At 31.1% G+C, this 17,001-nt stretch overlaps 1 protein-coding gene across 1 annotated transcript in view; it reads right to left on the bottom strand.

The window, feature by feature from the left end:
* LOC113386796 (protein sel-1 homolog 1) overlaps window positions 1-17,001 on the bottom strand; it is a 225,599-nt gene that overhangs the window by 154,430 nt on the left and 54,168 nt on the right. The gene's annotated exons all lie outside the window — the stretch shown is intronic.

The raw sequence follows: 17,001 nt of genomic DNA, 5'->3' as shown, positions 1-17,001 counted from the left end.
AATACTATTTCATAATCGCTAAGTATTTCCACAATACTTTTTTTTAAATAGTAAGTATTTTTTCTTTATGATATAAATTAGCCGAAACTAAATTCATAAATGAATACTTTTGTCACATAACAATACTTTTTTTTAATTAATGAGTATTTTTCTTTGTGATATAAATTAGCCGATACTAAATTCATAAATGAATACTTTTGTCACAAAACAATACTTTTTTTTAATTAATGAGTATTTTTCTTTGTGATAAATTAGCCGATACTATTTTCATAAATGAATACTTTTTTCACAAAACAATACTTTTTTTAATTAATTAGTATTTTTCTTTGTGATATAAATTAGCCGATACTAAATTCATAAATGAATACTTTTGTCACAAAACAATACTTTTTTTTAATTAATGAGTATTTTTCTTTGTGATATAAATTAGCCGATACTAAATTCATAAATGAATACTTTTGTCACAAAACAATACTTTTTTTTAATTAATGAGTATTTTGCTTTATGATATAAATTAGCCGATACTAAATTCATAAATGAATACTTTTGTCACAAAACAATACTTTTTTTTAAGTAATGAGTATTTCTCTTTATGGTATAAATTCGCCGATACTAAATTCATAAATGAATACTTTTGTCACAAAACAATACTATGTTTTAATTAATGAGTATTTTTCTTTATGATATAAATTAGCCGATACTAAATTCATAAATGAATACTTTCGTCACAAAACGATACTATTTTTTAATTATTGAGCATTTTTCTTTTTGATAAAAATCGAATTTGAAATTAGTATCGAGAAATTATTGTTTTAAACTTCTCAAAATATTGAAAATGAGGCTGATTTAACAGCATCAAATACAGGTAATAGAGTTTATAATAATATTGTAATTCTATCTGTAGTGAGTTTTAGATCTTTCTTGCGCTTATATTTGATTTTGATTAAAAGTACTAAATATTCGATACTGAGTAGTATCGATACTTTCGCCACGATTCTTTTTTGGTATCGATATTTTGCCTCGATTCTTTTATCAGTACTCGGTATCGATACTTTGCCTTTGAGTTATATTAAGAATATATTTTTGTTAGGAATAGGTAAATGCGGTTATGATAATTAGAAAATTTATCCGTCTAAAGATTTTTATAGTAGAGTGTCATAAAAGGAGTTTGCTTAACATAAAATAAAGATGAGTTAAGAAAATTATGAATAGGATTTTGAGTAAAGAAAGTTATGAATAGTTAGAAGATATAGATAAAATAGGGCGGTTTAACAGCAAGTGCAGAGACGTTGGTTTGATGTTGAGAAAAAAAAATGTCGTTGTGAGGGATTCATGGAAATAAATGAAATAAATCGCGTATGAGGAATTGAACGCGAAAAGAAAAAAAATGAGTTAATAGAATACGTAATCATTAAATGTATTTTTTTATTTGATTGTGCAAGTCGTTTTTTAGTTCAGTCGGGAATTTAAAATTGTGTGTGAGTATGCATATTTTTATGAATGTCAGGTTGCCAGGAAACTATAAGAGATAAATGTGTTTCGACTTTCCTCGTTATATGTATTTTAGTGAAATTTTGTGGATTTAAAGCTAGGGCCAGTACTATTAACCACATTGTACTGCCGCTAATGTCAAAAACTTCCGCCATCAATAAGCGTGATAATGTTGTGTGTTTCGTTTTTTATTGCTGATGGTAATTTCCTTATGAAATTATAAGCGGGCGCGATGTCGCTTCAGGTCTTCTAATGGGTAGGCAAGGTGCTATGGGCATTCAGCACCGTTTGGAGCCTAGGAACATCAGGAAAACAAGCACTACGGCGACTCACTTGTTGTTTTTATATTGAGAAGCGCACTTGCTGTACACGGAATAATAGAAATAAGAATACTTAGACTAAGGTAAAAGTAAAATTAGGTTTATGTTTGCGTTGTACGATTAATAGATATAGGACCGTCGAATTCAAAGCAGTCAACAGAACTCGAATTTTAAAATAATATGCAGAGTATTTTAATTACTTATGTTCAATTTGAGTTTTATTGTACTTATTCTCGCTCTTAGTCTTACTCCTGCAATACTTTTTTTGGGGTGTGTTCTCTTTTTACATTGTTAATTAATTTTTTTTGCAGAGAGATAAGCAATAAGGTTTTGAATAATTAAAAATTTTGTTTATGTTTTAGGCGAGACAAATATTAGTGCCAAAGGTATATTTGTGTAGTTATAATGTCGTTTTTTATGTTTTGTTAATATTGCTATTGTTAGAATAGATTACAAAGCTGTTGATAAGAATATTATAAAATAGTGTTATTTTTTTTAATTTTATATAAATGATAGTGTTAACGCTTCACTCCCAACGCTGGTCTTATTATATATTTTATTACTTTCATACAGGATAGCAACAATAAACAATCCATATTATTGTCATGCATCCTTTCTCTAAATATATCATCTTGCAATTAATTTATATTTCTAAGAAACTCGGATCACCTGTACCCGATTTAATTCTACGTACCATGCAATCACCGGACAATATTTGATTGCTTGATGAATGTAATAGCCACTGATTGGATCCAAAATTGTAATGGGATGTCGCTCAATTCCACAAAATGGGCCAACCAGAAAAATAATATAAAATGTGTGTCGAGTTGGCAGTCGAAAAGACGCGTCGAAGGAGTCGCAATCTAGAAGTAGTCGTGGCCAAGGGTGTGAGGCTTTAGTTCGTTATGGCGGGTAAATGTTAATAATAATGTAAGCTTAAATGATGTTATGGGTATACTTTTAATTAATGCGATGTAATGTGATTAATGTGAGAAGTGAATCGGGCCCGATGTATGGACAGGTTATGAACACTGGGTATACCGCGGATTACAGATAAGTTTTAGAATACGTGATTATTGTATAAATATAGATTAGTTAATTAAGTCACAAACAAACGCCTTTTCATTAGTAGTATTTAAAGTAATCAGTTTCTTTCAGGATCGCGACGTCACGGTAAGGCTGTAGAAAGACTGCGAATGTATAAACAACTAATAACAAATTAGAATATGAGCAAAGAAATTAGTAACAAATAAAGGAAATACGTAACAATATTAAAATCGATTCGAGCATAATTTTATATTATAAAGCCAAATTTATTATTGTCATCAATAAAATATATATTAATTATTGATTATATTAATAATTATTATTCAAAATAATATTCAATAAATAAATTAAAAGTATTCTGAGTGAGACAATATATAATCCTATAACTCATGTATAAATAAGAACACATAAATATAAGAGAAAAACTCTAAAGTATGTGTATAGATTAAATATAAGTAATAATAAACATTACTTATATTATTTTTAATCTACACAAACGCTCTATTCAATTCATTTTCATATATTTACACTAAAACTATTGCTAAATGCTCAAAGTATGCCACTGAGGGCAAATTTCTGGGTGCCCTGTGCACTGAGCGGCTCGTATGATGATAAATAAATAATAAAAGTTATAACTCCACTTTTGAAAAACTGAGACGTAAACTTTCCGGAATATTAACAATTAGCACTGTGAAACTGTTTTTTAGACTAAATAATGACATTTATTTCAGAACATATTTTGATTAACTCCATTCTGTAATGTATATGTTACGGTTGGGCCGTATTTCGGGTTTCGAATTCATGAATTTTGCATAAGGATTTAGTAAAAATATAAACCATGATTGTTTAGCAAAGAACTGTAGGGTCTCGTGAGTCTCAAGAAATTTTATCGTGTTTTATAAAGACGTTACAAACTTTAAAAAAATAATATATGTATGTACTTGAACTCGTGCACCAGGTAAAACATGCATATTAAAACTGTCTAAAGCCCGGTGCACACGACGCCAGTATTCCTTGTAACAGGATTTCTGTCGTAAAAGAATTTCTGTCGAACAAGAATTTTGCGCCAGATTTTTACTTATTTTATGATTAATAGTGATTTCGTGCATTTTCAAATAGATTATTATAAATATATACTGTGAATTTCACAATTTATATTTTAAAGGTCTAAAATACACTAATGCTTTTATAAGTGTACAAACAGAGAATTGTATGAATTGTAAACAAAAACATGTATGTATCGCATCTGATTAGGATTAAGTGAAATAATAATAATTAACAGATAATAAAATGCTTCAGTTTAAGGGGGGAAGTCCATATAACATTTTCAAAAAATTGAAATTTTTTTTTTTCGATAATCTGCAAGTATAGTATGTTGAGCGTATATTAACGAGTCGACAAAAAAAAATCTCTTATATTAACAAAGTTATAGCTAACATAACGGGGCGGGCCGGAGTGCGCATTGTCAATCGATCAAGCGTATTGTTAAATTTCGAGTGAAAAAGGTCTCTTTCATTATAATAACTAGAAATACTTCTTTTGGCCTACAACTGGAAGACTTCTATGTACCTTAGTACATGTGTAATATTGGTATGCGAACAAAAGTTAGTCGAGAAATATAGTTAGTTTAGCTGGAAAATTCGTAGTGTTCAGTTCATTTCAATACGTAAAAATGCCGAATTATCTAAAAGGTAAGCGAAGTAATGAAGTAATATTGCACAAAATAACACTAAAAAAGACGTTATCAGGGCAATCAGTTTACTGATAAAGCAGGTGAAAAAATTGACGCCAGTACAAGTCATAATGAAAGTGCCAGAGGTCAAGATCATCTAGACGTAGATTTAGCTCCATTACTTGGTGAAGAAATGAAACATCATCTTTCACCAATTTATGAAGATTTGTCCAAAGATGATTTACTTGAACGATGCCTTGGTGATCATACGCAGAACGCGAATGAAAGTTTCAACGCGGCAGTTTGGCGACTATAGTGGGATTATCACCAAAACACCCACCTTGTGGACTAAGGGTAGTTGAAATTTCACCATATATTGCAGCTAGGATATTTATTGAAGGTTTTAGTTCAATATTAAGAATAATGAACCTTCTGAATTTAACTGTTGGTACTTATGCTAAAGCATATGCTGATAATACTGATGAGGCGCGAATAACTTGTTAGGATCGTAGCAGCCTTTCACAAATAAAAGATGCTGGTACAGCTCACAAACAACAACAACTTACAGATAATCAGCTTTTTGAAGATAAGGAAGGACTATTGTATGGACCTGATATTGCAGATTAATCGGTAAGTAACTAATACTGGTCATTTTCCTTTACTAAATCTTTAAACGCGATTATCTCAAAACTGTGTTTTCAAAAACTGCTGCAGTTGTAGCTCAAAAAGTTATGTATCGATTTGTCTGAAATTGGGTGAGGCCTTTCTCTATATTATTATCGGAAGGATAAACCTAAATCCTTAGATCTTTCGCGTTTATAAAGTATTTTCTAGAGCCCAAAATGTCAAAAAAATAGCCAAAAATTTAGATTTTTTTTTCAAAGGCTTGTTTTTCATTGACTTTTATACTTTTTTTTCAATTTTATAGGTTTATCCTTCCCATTGATATGTTCTCAAAAGAAATCATTAAAAAATTTTTTTTTCAGATCGACGGTTGATGAGTGAGAAATGCAGCAGTTTTGGACCTCGCGCCAGAGGCAGTCCACAAAAAGTTATGCTGAGCCGCCATTTTGAAATAATTTTTTTTTTTTAATATTTTTTTGTATTCTAAAAGGGTTAAATAAAGTTATGTCAAAGTTTATGGAAGGGCCACATACACTCAACCGCTAACTCACCAGCGAAGTGTCAAATATACTCAGCCGCTAACTCACCAGCGAAGGGCCACATCTACTCAATCGCTAACTCACCAGCGAAGGGCTACGTAAGCAATCAACAAACTCAACAAGCCAACACGGCAATTTATCACACAATCTCAACCAAAAGAAATTTACAAGGAAGTTCAAGAATGGCAGTCAGAGATGCGAAACAATCTTTTTCATTAGGGCGGAGTGATGTAGCGGGTTGCCAACACGCATAGCGGCTTGTCAACACGCATCACATGTCTCTGGACAGATTGGCCCATATAGTGACAGCACTGAGAAAAACAAAAGGAAATTCAAGTGTCAGATCGGACACGGCTTTTGTTTCTCCCTAGTCGAATTTGCCAAAATGTATAATTTTCAAAACCTTTCTTTTTCTATTATAAATAAGAAAATACCAATCACATTTTATTAACGATAAATATGACAACACATAGTGTCGTGGATATTAATCATACATAAAATAAACCAAATATAAATAATATTTTATGAAATTTATTATTACTACAATTTGGATAATATATGGCGCTGGTGGGCCATATATTATTAATTAATTAATTATTGAATGAAATCGCAATAATTTTATTTCAACTCGATAATGACTGTTTATTAATGTCTCAATTGATAAAGATGTTGATATTACATTAAATCAAATCTAAATTTCGATCACGAGAAAACGCTCGTTGGCAAAAAACTCGATACAATATTTTCGATCGTTTTAAAAAGCGCGATAATAATATTCGATCGTATAAAAACAATCAGATCGTTATAGCTTGCTTGATGCCAGATCCGAATCAACGTAGCCCAATATAATTTAGTTTTATCATCAATTGACGTTATTCAACTGACATCTGTCATATGGTGTTCATTCCGCCATTGTCATCAATTGACGTCCTTCAACTTCATATGTGGCCCTTCACAATAAAATTATTCCATTACGTTTAAAAATATTTTTAAAATATGACCTATTTTCATGCGTCTATATGGACTTCCCCCCTTAAGGGGCACAACTAGTGTGAAATTTTCAAAAAATCGAATTTTCAATTTTTCCATATTTCGATAGGTTATATCTTTAAAAATAACATACCAAAATTTTAAATCGATATCTTAAATAGTTTTTGGGTCACAGCCATTTAAAGAGTATATATATAGTACTAGCAAACCCGACGAACTTCGTTTCGCCACCAGATGGTTTCGTGAGAAAGATGAATATTTTTTTGTTTGTTTTATATTTGAAAAGAAAAAATTTGATTTTATTATACAACAGAATTTATTTCGATTACAAAAATGAAGTGTTTTTTTAGTTAAACTTCTCTAAGTAAATGAAAGTGAATCATTTTCGCAAATTATCCGTTTCATTGAAGTGCTCTTTGGTAAACCACATTTTTTTGTTTTTTGGTCTGACGTTAACACAAACAAAGCGGATGGTTTTCCAACTCGTGAACAGGCAACGTATAACTGCCCATGTGAAAAACAATGATTTTCTAAATAATCTATTTGAAATTTATCCCGCAAACACTAAGCGATTGGCCTTGCGACTTGTTATTGCGAACGCAAGGCGAACTGGAAATTGCAATCGTTTGAAGTCAAACGGAAGACCAGTCGGAATCATTGGTATGTCACCAAATGGCCAGAAATTTTTGATTGAATGGTAAAATTCAGTGCGTGTACATCATTATTCTTTGCGGCAAGAATTGCTCGTTGACTTAACCAAGCATAATTCTGATAATTCTCACTAATGTCATTATTCGAATTTCTAATTACTTAGCTATAAACCTTGCGGAGCCCGAGACCTTTCCAACGAATGCAAAATTGTCGAAATCGGTTTGTGCGTTCTGGAGTTGTATCGTCAGGAAGGAAAACCCGACTTATTTTTATATATACGTAGATAATCTATTAGAAATTATTTAAAACAATTGCTGATTATTTTTATTACTCGAATTTTTAATTACGGCACATGAAGTTCCAACAATTTACATTAGGGCACGATGCCATGCACCACTAATTTTCTTACAAAGCTATAAACCTTGCGGAGCCCGAGACCTTTCCAACTTATTTTTATATATATAGAAGATATAACATAAAACGATCATTTTATCTTTAAACGCGTCTTTCTTGAAACAGCATTTTCCGAATTTGCTGCAGCGATTACTCAAAAACAAATGATCGGATCACTATCAATTTTTTTTTACATGTTCTATATATAGTTCTCCGTAAAATGAACTATCTAAAAGGACCAACATTTTGGGTAAAATTCGACTTTTTTTAAAAAAACGCCGCCATTTAATCAATTTTTGATTTTTTTTATAGTAGTTCATTTTACAGACAATATTATCTTGTTTAACGAGAACATTTTTTTTTGAATTTCATCCACGTAGAAGGGCGGAATCACTGCAGCAGTGAAGGGCCTTTTTTTGCGCCGTTGGAGATCGACGATAACTTAAAAAATATTTGATTTTTTTATTCAAAAATTTTACTATGCATTCTTAAAACATGTGTAAATATATTCTTAAAATTTTGAAATGATTGATAAAGTATTTTTTTCAATATAAATTCCCAAAAATCATCTTTTTTAGGCGGTTATTCTAGTTGTGCCCCTTAATATAACAATTATTGATGTTGAAAATCAGTATCTTTATCGGATAATTAATATTGATATAAAAATATTAAAAAGGTTCGCAAATTTCAATTTTTAACTTCCCGTAGGGAAAGTATTGTAATCGTCCAAAAATCTAAATCGAAAATTTTTGCATTTCTCGACGTTTTGATGGTTTCTGAACATTTTGGCATACTTCAGAAAAAATTGGTGTTTGCGTGTGTGTATGGATACAATTTTTCGTCCACGGTTTCGGGCGCACGGATAAATCGATTTGAATGGTTCAAAAAACATTCGATTCCTATCGACAGGGAGATGTGCTGATTAGTTTTTGGCAAAGGCAGGTCCAGCAGTTACGGAGATAAAGAGCAAAGAGTGCAGAAAATAAAAATTGAGTTTTTGAGAGAACGGAGTATCCGATTTGAATGATCTAAAAAACATTCAATTAGTAATGATTGGGAGAAGTGGTTATTAGTTTTTGGCAAAGGCAGGCCCAGCCATTTCGAAGATACAGAGCTAAATGTGCAAAAATGGCAGTTTTTGAGAGAACTAAGCGTCCGGTTTAAATGATTCAAAGAACTTTCTGCTTGTTTTAACAAAATAATTGATTTTTGAAATAAAATGCCTTGTTTCAATTTTTTTTTTCTTCGAAAAAAAAAATTTTGTATATCGAAAATAATTCAGATTTTTCTTTTAATACTGTTTTAATATACTTTAAACAAATAATTTCAACTTTCCAATTCATTTTATATAATTCTTATAAATATTAGACAGTGTTACAATATTTATAAAAATTTTAAAACATTTAATATTCCTCGATCATTTCGTTACGGTACGGAAAGTTTCAGCAATTTGCCTTAAGGCACGATGCCATACACCCCACAAGTTTTTTTATTTTGAGTATTTTTGCAAATTTCGAAAATTTGGAAATAAAACGAATTGAATTTTTTTTAATTTTCTTGGAAATTTTGAAATTTTTTGATATTTCAGATAAAATTACGAAAAATTGAAAAAAATGCATATTTAATTTTTTTCGAAAATTTGAATATTTTAAAAGTACTGAACTGCGTTTCTTAAACTGATCATTTATTCATGCCTCTAGATATACACAATAGCTATTTACAAAATAAAAACTGAATGCTTCCAAAATCGGAGTACATGAATCAAGTACGCATTGATATTTACGTGACAAAATACAGCTTTCCTATTGGACACTGAAGGTATCGGCCACAAAATAGTTAATCCATCGCCGATTAGGACATGCTCTAATCGCAAAATACGACAGGAATTTTCGAGGACAGAAGTTGTCGTGAAATCAAATTCCGACGTTGCTAGGCAACGGTTTTACACAGAAATTATGATCAAGATATCGCCGTTGTGAATGAAGATCTTAAACGTGAAATCTGGCAGGCAAGATCGCAAAATATGTCGGGAAAGATCGTAAATTATTATTTATCATGTCGTCCAGCATGAAATCTGGTGTCAGTGCACCGGGTTTAAGATTATTGAAACTTGTTCATAGATTGAAAAAAAAGCTAAGTCAATTGAAATGAAATCTCTTGTCAGTAGAAATAATAGTATCTCAAAATTTTACTGATATTGAGTTACGTGCGAAAAAAAAATCAAAACATATTCTCACCATATGATTGGAACAATATAATAGAAAATATTAAAAGAAAGCGACATTTCAGCTAACACAAATATTTCTCACCAAGATTTTTTTATCAACAAAATCAAATCTAGCAACATTATGTACAATGAATTGGCTTACAATGCGCTGGATAAAATTAGAAAGGTCCAAACCCAATATTATAAGATTTAAATGTGATTCTAATAAAGATACAGATTTCAAATCCGTACTGTAAGAAAGTATGTATACCAAAATGTTTAATGTAAATGAATAATGTACTTATAATATAGTCTTATTAGTGCAGTAAACAGAAAGGAAAAAAGGGTATAATCTCTGAATTTTTTTTTACCGTGTTCCGAATCGCATGAAATTTTGAAATTAGGTTCATCTTAACCTCAAGTGCAAAAGTGAAAACACTTTGGGTTCCGCCACCACCCCCTTGGAGGGTACCGACCCCTTAATAAATAAGTGGACATTGAGCCATTTCATCGCTAGTAAACATTTATAATATTATAGGATATAATTAAAAAATATTCTTAATACATTTACCTTGCAATAAAATCATTCTCAACCCCGTGAAAACCCTAAAACCCTTCAAAAAACCTTTAAATTGAAAAAAAAAACTTAAAAATATATTTCGTTTTTTTTTTTTTTTTTAATAGTTTTATTTAGCAATCAGAAAAAATTACATTTTTCTATAAGCTAAATTGCAAATTATGTGAATGTTAAAATAAGATAGGATCCACTGATCTATCTTACATTATGTTACTTAATATATTTATACGCGTATATATATAACTAATGGTTGTACTTAAATACTATGTAGAGGCCACTTTCTCTTCAATCTTGGGTTTTGTTGAGGGCGCAGTAAATCCTTTATCGATTCATTTGGGTGCATCTCCAATCTGTTACGGTATTTAGATGATAGTTCTTTATATGTCTCGTGCACAGTCAGCATTTTTAGGTCGCCATAGACAGTTTTGTTAGTGACATACCAGGGTGAGTTGAGGATGGCTCTTAAGATTTTAGTTTGTGTTCTATGCATAATTTCCAGATTAGATTTGGAGGCGCATCCCCATAGCTCTAGACCATAGGTCCATATTGGCTTAATGATAGCCTTGTATAGCAGTAGTTTATTTTCGACGGATAGTTTGGACTGTCTGCTAAGTAACCAGTTCATCTCCTTTATTTTTAGTAGAATTTGTTCCTTTTTCTTTTTTATATGTTCTTTCCACGTGAGTCTTGTATCTAGATGGAGTCCCAGATATTTTACTACTTGCACTTGTGGGATCATGATGTTGTTTAAGTATACAGGAGGACAAGTTTTTTGACACAACGTGAATGTTATGTGCGCAGATTTTGATTCGTTAATCCGTATGTGCCATTTGTTTAGCCATTTCTCTAATATGCAGATATAATTTTGAGTCAGTTGAGGTGCTAATAAAGGATTTTGATTTCTGAATAAGATAGCAGTGTCGTTTGCAAATGTAGCTATAATAGAGTTAGGAGGTATTGGTATATCTAATGTAAATAATACATATAATAATGGTCCCAGGATGCTGCCCTGCGGGACTCCTGACCCTATTTTACAGAAATCTGACAGTTCAGCGTTCACTCTAATCTGGAAATATCTGTTTTCTAAATATGATTTTAATAGCTTGAAGTATTTAACTGGAAAGTGTTTTTAAATTTTATATAACAGCCCAGGATGCCAGACCTTATCAAAGGCCTGACGAACGTCCAAGAAAATGCCACTGCAATATTCCTTTTGTTCAAATGTTTTTTTAATATTTTCAACAATCCTATGGATTTGTTGAGTCGTTGAGTGCTTATGCCTGAACCCGAACTGATGTGACGGCATCCAGATGTCTGTCGGTAAATCATGATTAATCTTTTTATATATTATTTTTTCCAGTATTTTGGAAATTATAGGAAGCAAACTGATAGGTCTGTATGACGAAACATCCGTTGGATTTTTACCCGGTTTGAGTATCATTATAATTTGTGCCCTCTTAAAGTGGTTTGGCCAGTAACCAATCCTGAGTATAGCGTTGAATATATATGTAATTGCAATAATTGTTTTCCTTGGAATTTCTTTAATGACTTTACCACTTATTAAATCATAGCCCGGAGACTTTTTTGCTTTTAGATTATTTATTTCATAGCTGACTTCCTTTGGTTTAACAGGGGTTATAGCTTCCACCATTTCTATTGATTTATGTAGTTCTTCTGCTATTTCAGTATCCGTAGAATTGTCAAAAGGCTGAAATACTGAAGTTAAATGTTTGGCAAAAAGCAGTGCCTTTTCGAGATCACTTCTTGCCCAAGGTTCATTTATATCTTCTCTAACTGGTGGTGCTGGAATTTTTGGTTTTTTATTATTCCGAATTGGCTGCCAGATAGTATTGTCCGTTCTAGACAGGCTTAAAATATATTGTTCAAAATTTTCGGAAGTGGCTAGTTTTAATTTTGCTTTGAGCAATCGGCATAATTTATTAAATTGAGTTTTGTCTTCTGGCCTGTGATAACGTTGCCATTTTGCTCTTGCCCTCCTTTTCTTCTGTATTAGATTTTTTATTTCCAGCGGGTACTTCACGAAAATGTAATTCTGGAGTTGCTTGTACCACTGACTCCTGAATGTTAAAAATTAAGTCGTTTATTGATTTATCGATATCTTCTTAATTTTTCAATCGCATTTTAAGATTTGTTCGTTCATTTAGTGTGTTGCGAAATTTTTCCCAATTTGTGAATTTATTATAAAGTATTCTGTTGTTTTTATAGGAATTGGTGCAACTCCTATTGTTAGAATGATTGGAGAATGGTCGGATGATAAATCAAAAGATGGTTTTATTTCAATGTAATTTTCATCAATATCCTTTGTAATGAAAAAATCTAGCAGATCCGGTATTTTATTAGTATCGCTCGGCCAGTATGTTGGGCTTCCAGTTGATATGTAAGAGAGATTGTTTTTATCTATTGCATTTAATAATTCCTTGCCTCTAGATGTAATTAATCGAGAACCCCATCTTGTATGTTTGCAATTGTAATCTCCTCCTACAATAAATTTTGGGCCTAGTTGTGAAAGAAAATTTTCGAAATCTATCTGTTTAATTTTATGTCGTGGCGGACAGTAAACCGCTGACAATGTTATGTTATACGACTGTAACTTGACTTTTATTGAGGTTGCCTGCAGGAGATCATATTGATAATCTGGTAAAGGATAGTGATCAATTGTATTTTTAATTAATATAGCTGTTCCACCATGAGCTGTACCGTCAGGATGATTGCAGTGTTGCATCGTATATCCAGGTATTTTAAAATATGAAAAATTTGTGAAATGCGTTTCACTAATTAATAAAATGTCTATTTGGTTAATTTTTAAAAATGTAATTACTTCCAATCTATGTTGAATGATTCCGTTAGCGTTCCACAGTGCAATTCTTAAAAATTTAGCCATTAGTGTTGTCTTTTATTTACTAAGGTTGTAAGCATACTGAGCACCATAGTGTTCTGTTGAATCAGTTGATTAAACATATTTTTAAATTCTAGAAGAAAAGCTGTGAAGTTCGGCCCTGAACTTGTTATGTTTTCAGTACTGTTGTTATTGTTTAGTACCTGGGAGTAGGTTCGGTTATGATCTTGATGTGAATTCGTCATTGTGTTGTCGGAGCGAGAAGTGGCGTTTCCATTATTTGATGTGATACGATTATGTAATGTTGTTGGATTATTTTTGAATTTTTGATTGTATAGCTTTTGATAAATAGGGCACCCACGGTAATGAGCACTGTGCTCCATAGAGCAGTGATAGCAGCGGTTCGGTGCGTCGTTCGATTTTTTACAGTCGGCAGTACTATGGTTATCAGAACATCTGGCACAAACGTGGGGTCTGTTGCAATATTTTTTCGTGTGACCAAATAATAAGCAACGTTTACATTGTATTACTGTTTTATTATTATTAGGGGGTTCTACACGAATAATGTGATTTAATATTTTTGTTACCAAGTAGACATCTTTATTATTTTTATTCGGTTCTAAATCTACGTAAAAAAGATTGAGCGGTGATTTAGTTACTCTGCTAATAATATTTGTAATATTTCTGACTTTGTGACCCAATGCAGCAAGTGCGTTGACAATTTGACTTACGTCCGTTGTATGGTGCAGGTACCTAATGACTACCCGATACGCCCTCTCCTCTTTCAATTGGTATGTATGGTGTGTTACTTTAGTATTCCTAAAGTGTTTTGTAAGTGTACGAAACACTTCAGAATTCTCACATAATATTTTGATTGTGTTATTGTTGACAGCGCGCAATGTGTATTGTTTTGGGTCGATAATTGTGTTTAGTTCATGAATCATTTTGTTCATATCATCAACGTCATAAGTAAATATAGGAGGCGGCTTTTGGATTGTTTGGTTAGGTGTGTTTTCTTGAGAATTGCTACCGGTACTTTTCTGAACTTCTTTAATTGTTTTTAGAGGTTCATACCTGTTTTGTAAATTAATTGAGTACGGAGAAATTGTTCCGTGTATTTTTCGTTTCTTTGGGTTTGGAGCCAGCTGCCATGGATGACCCGGATTGTAGTCACTATCTTCGTTCATTTCTGAATCTTGAGAAATATTAGGTTATGGAGTAATGTTATTTGCATTATTAATTAGAAAATTATTAACGTAATCGGCATCAGTCATAGAAGTATCTTGAAGCACATTTTGAGATTCTAGTATCGGCGGGATGTTATTCATTTCCCCGAAGGGAATGAATTACTACACGTATTGACACTCACTATAACAAATGTTTTTATTTTTTCACAGTATTAAATTAATTTGAAATACAAAATCAATAGTACATTAACACACTTGTGTTCTTCACAACAACAACTGTATAAGTAACCGGTTTGTAGGTAAAACTATTTGTTGACCTTTAGACATGTTATCGCCTCAGCGGTTGCAGGTAGACTGTTATTTCGGTATGATATAATAAGAATTACGTATAAAGTAAATGATATTTTATGTTTTCTATCTTAATTATCAAATTTTTAACCCTTTTAGACCCTTAAAAACAACCCCTTGATGCAAAATTGTTTGACAAAATTATTTTGAAATTGAAAGAAAATTAAGAAATTCAAAATGATATGAATGTTATTTCAATTTCTCGAAAATAATTACCACATCCATAATTTGTTCAAATCATAAAACTACCCTTAAATAAAAACAGTTAATATAACACTAGTACCCAGTATAATTTTGTCTAAACCCGCATATTTGTTGTTCTTTTTACTGCAATTATTGAACTTCCATTTGACTATAGTGATATAAAACTATATTAATTTATTTAACACGTGGACCTTTCAGCCATACGATACTTTACTATAAGAACAAATCGCCTGCCAAAATTCTGTACCGTGAAGATAGATACATTTCATGATTAACAAAATAATACAAAATTTTGTGGTTGATGAAATGAAAATAAGTTCGACATTTTTTCTTATAATTAGTTCTTCTATCGATTTCCGCCGTTATTTTGAAAAAAATGTTATTACACAATTGAGAAGGGGTGTCATCCCCCCAGAGGGTGGTAGCGGTACCCGAATTGTTTTCACTTTTTAACTTGAGGTTAAGATGAACCTAATTCCAATATTTCATTCAATTCGGAGCACAGTAAAAAAATTCAGACCCTAAACGCTCCGTTTACTGCACTATATGTAAATTCTATAATATATACTAAAGCTAGAACTTTGAGAAAGGAAAAATTGAGAGAAATAAACTTTGGCAGTAAGTCTAATTGGCAAATTATGACAGAATACAGCTGATGAAGAAGATATTATTTAAAACCTACCAACGCCGGTCAAAACGCCCGTTTCAAACTTTGTGTAAAACTTGAGACATTTTTAATCGTTAAAATACCATTATCAAACTATACGACAATTATAGAATATACTAATAATATTTTCTGCACTCTTTGATTTTAGTATATTTTTCTATTTTCCGAAAAAAATTGTTATGTGGCCTACCGCGATCAATTTGAAAAATACTGTCAATTTCGGTGTTGCTTCCGTCGAAATGTAAGTGCAGATTTATACAAAATATATGAAATTAACCAGACAAAATAAATGGATTTCTCAATTTGGGAAATGACAAGAGGAAAGATTGTGGAATTTTCAATTGGATAGTTCGTTGTTCAAAAACTCGCACATTCATTCACATATTTTGAAGCAATTTATATAAATCAAATTTCATTACTCTCACGGTGTATAAAAGTAAACTGAAAAAATACTTGGCCCATTCAAACATTATCAAATAGAAAAAGGAGAAAACAGCAAGAGAGTACCGAAAACTGTTAGATTTTGTGACCTGATGGAAATGTATAAGATATGTATATAGAGAAACAACGAGAAAAAGCATATTTAGGCACAAACTTTTGTTTCAATCATTTTTTTTATCTCGATGATGCACATTCAAAATTTAAAGAAAATAAAGTTTTTATGACAATGAAATCAACTAAATGAAAAAAAATGAAAATCAACTAAAAAAATTGTAAAGAATATGAGAAAGCCGAAAAAAGTATATTACGTATGCATATGACATTCGTTCTGTATTTAATTATATATCTTTTTTTTATAATTTCTTTTAGAAATTATATAAAAATAAATTTAGATACAACTTTATGAAAATTACTTTATTTCATATACATTAAACAATAAATCAATCGTTATTTGAACTAACTAATAAAATAGATAGCTTTTTAATTAATAGGTCAAAATTTGACCGCGCGCGGTAGGGATAGGTATATGTATGAATTGTCGGTAGGTTTAGTGTTATAATATTACTGATTAATCACAAATAGTATATTTTGACTTAACAGTCAACATTTATTTTTATGTAAAAACATTAGCACAAATATATAAAAATTATGTTTATTATTTTTTTCAGTTGACAACTCCACAAATCATATAAAAACTTTAACTTTAATGACAATTATTTACTCACTATTATTAGTTATTAAATTTATGTACCGTTACATGTAAACTATACATGTAGTTATACATTCT

This window comes from Ctenocephalides felis, unplaced genomic scaffold, assembly GCF_003426905.1.
Source record: "Ctenocephalides felis isolate EL2017-DRISC unplaced genomic scaffold, ASM342690v1 CF-g0.4_SCAFFOLD_03571, whole genome shotgun sequence".
Lineage (NCBI taxonomy): Eukaryota > Metazoa > Arthropoda > Insecta > Siphonaptera > Pulicidae > Ctenocephalides > Ctenocephalides felis.
This window is presented reverse-complemented; position numbering and strand designations above follow the sequence as displayed.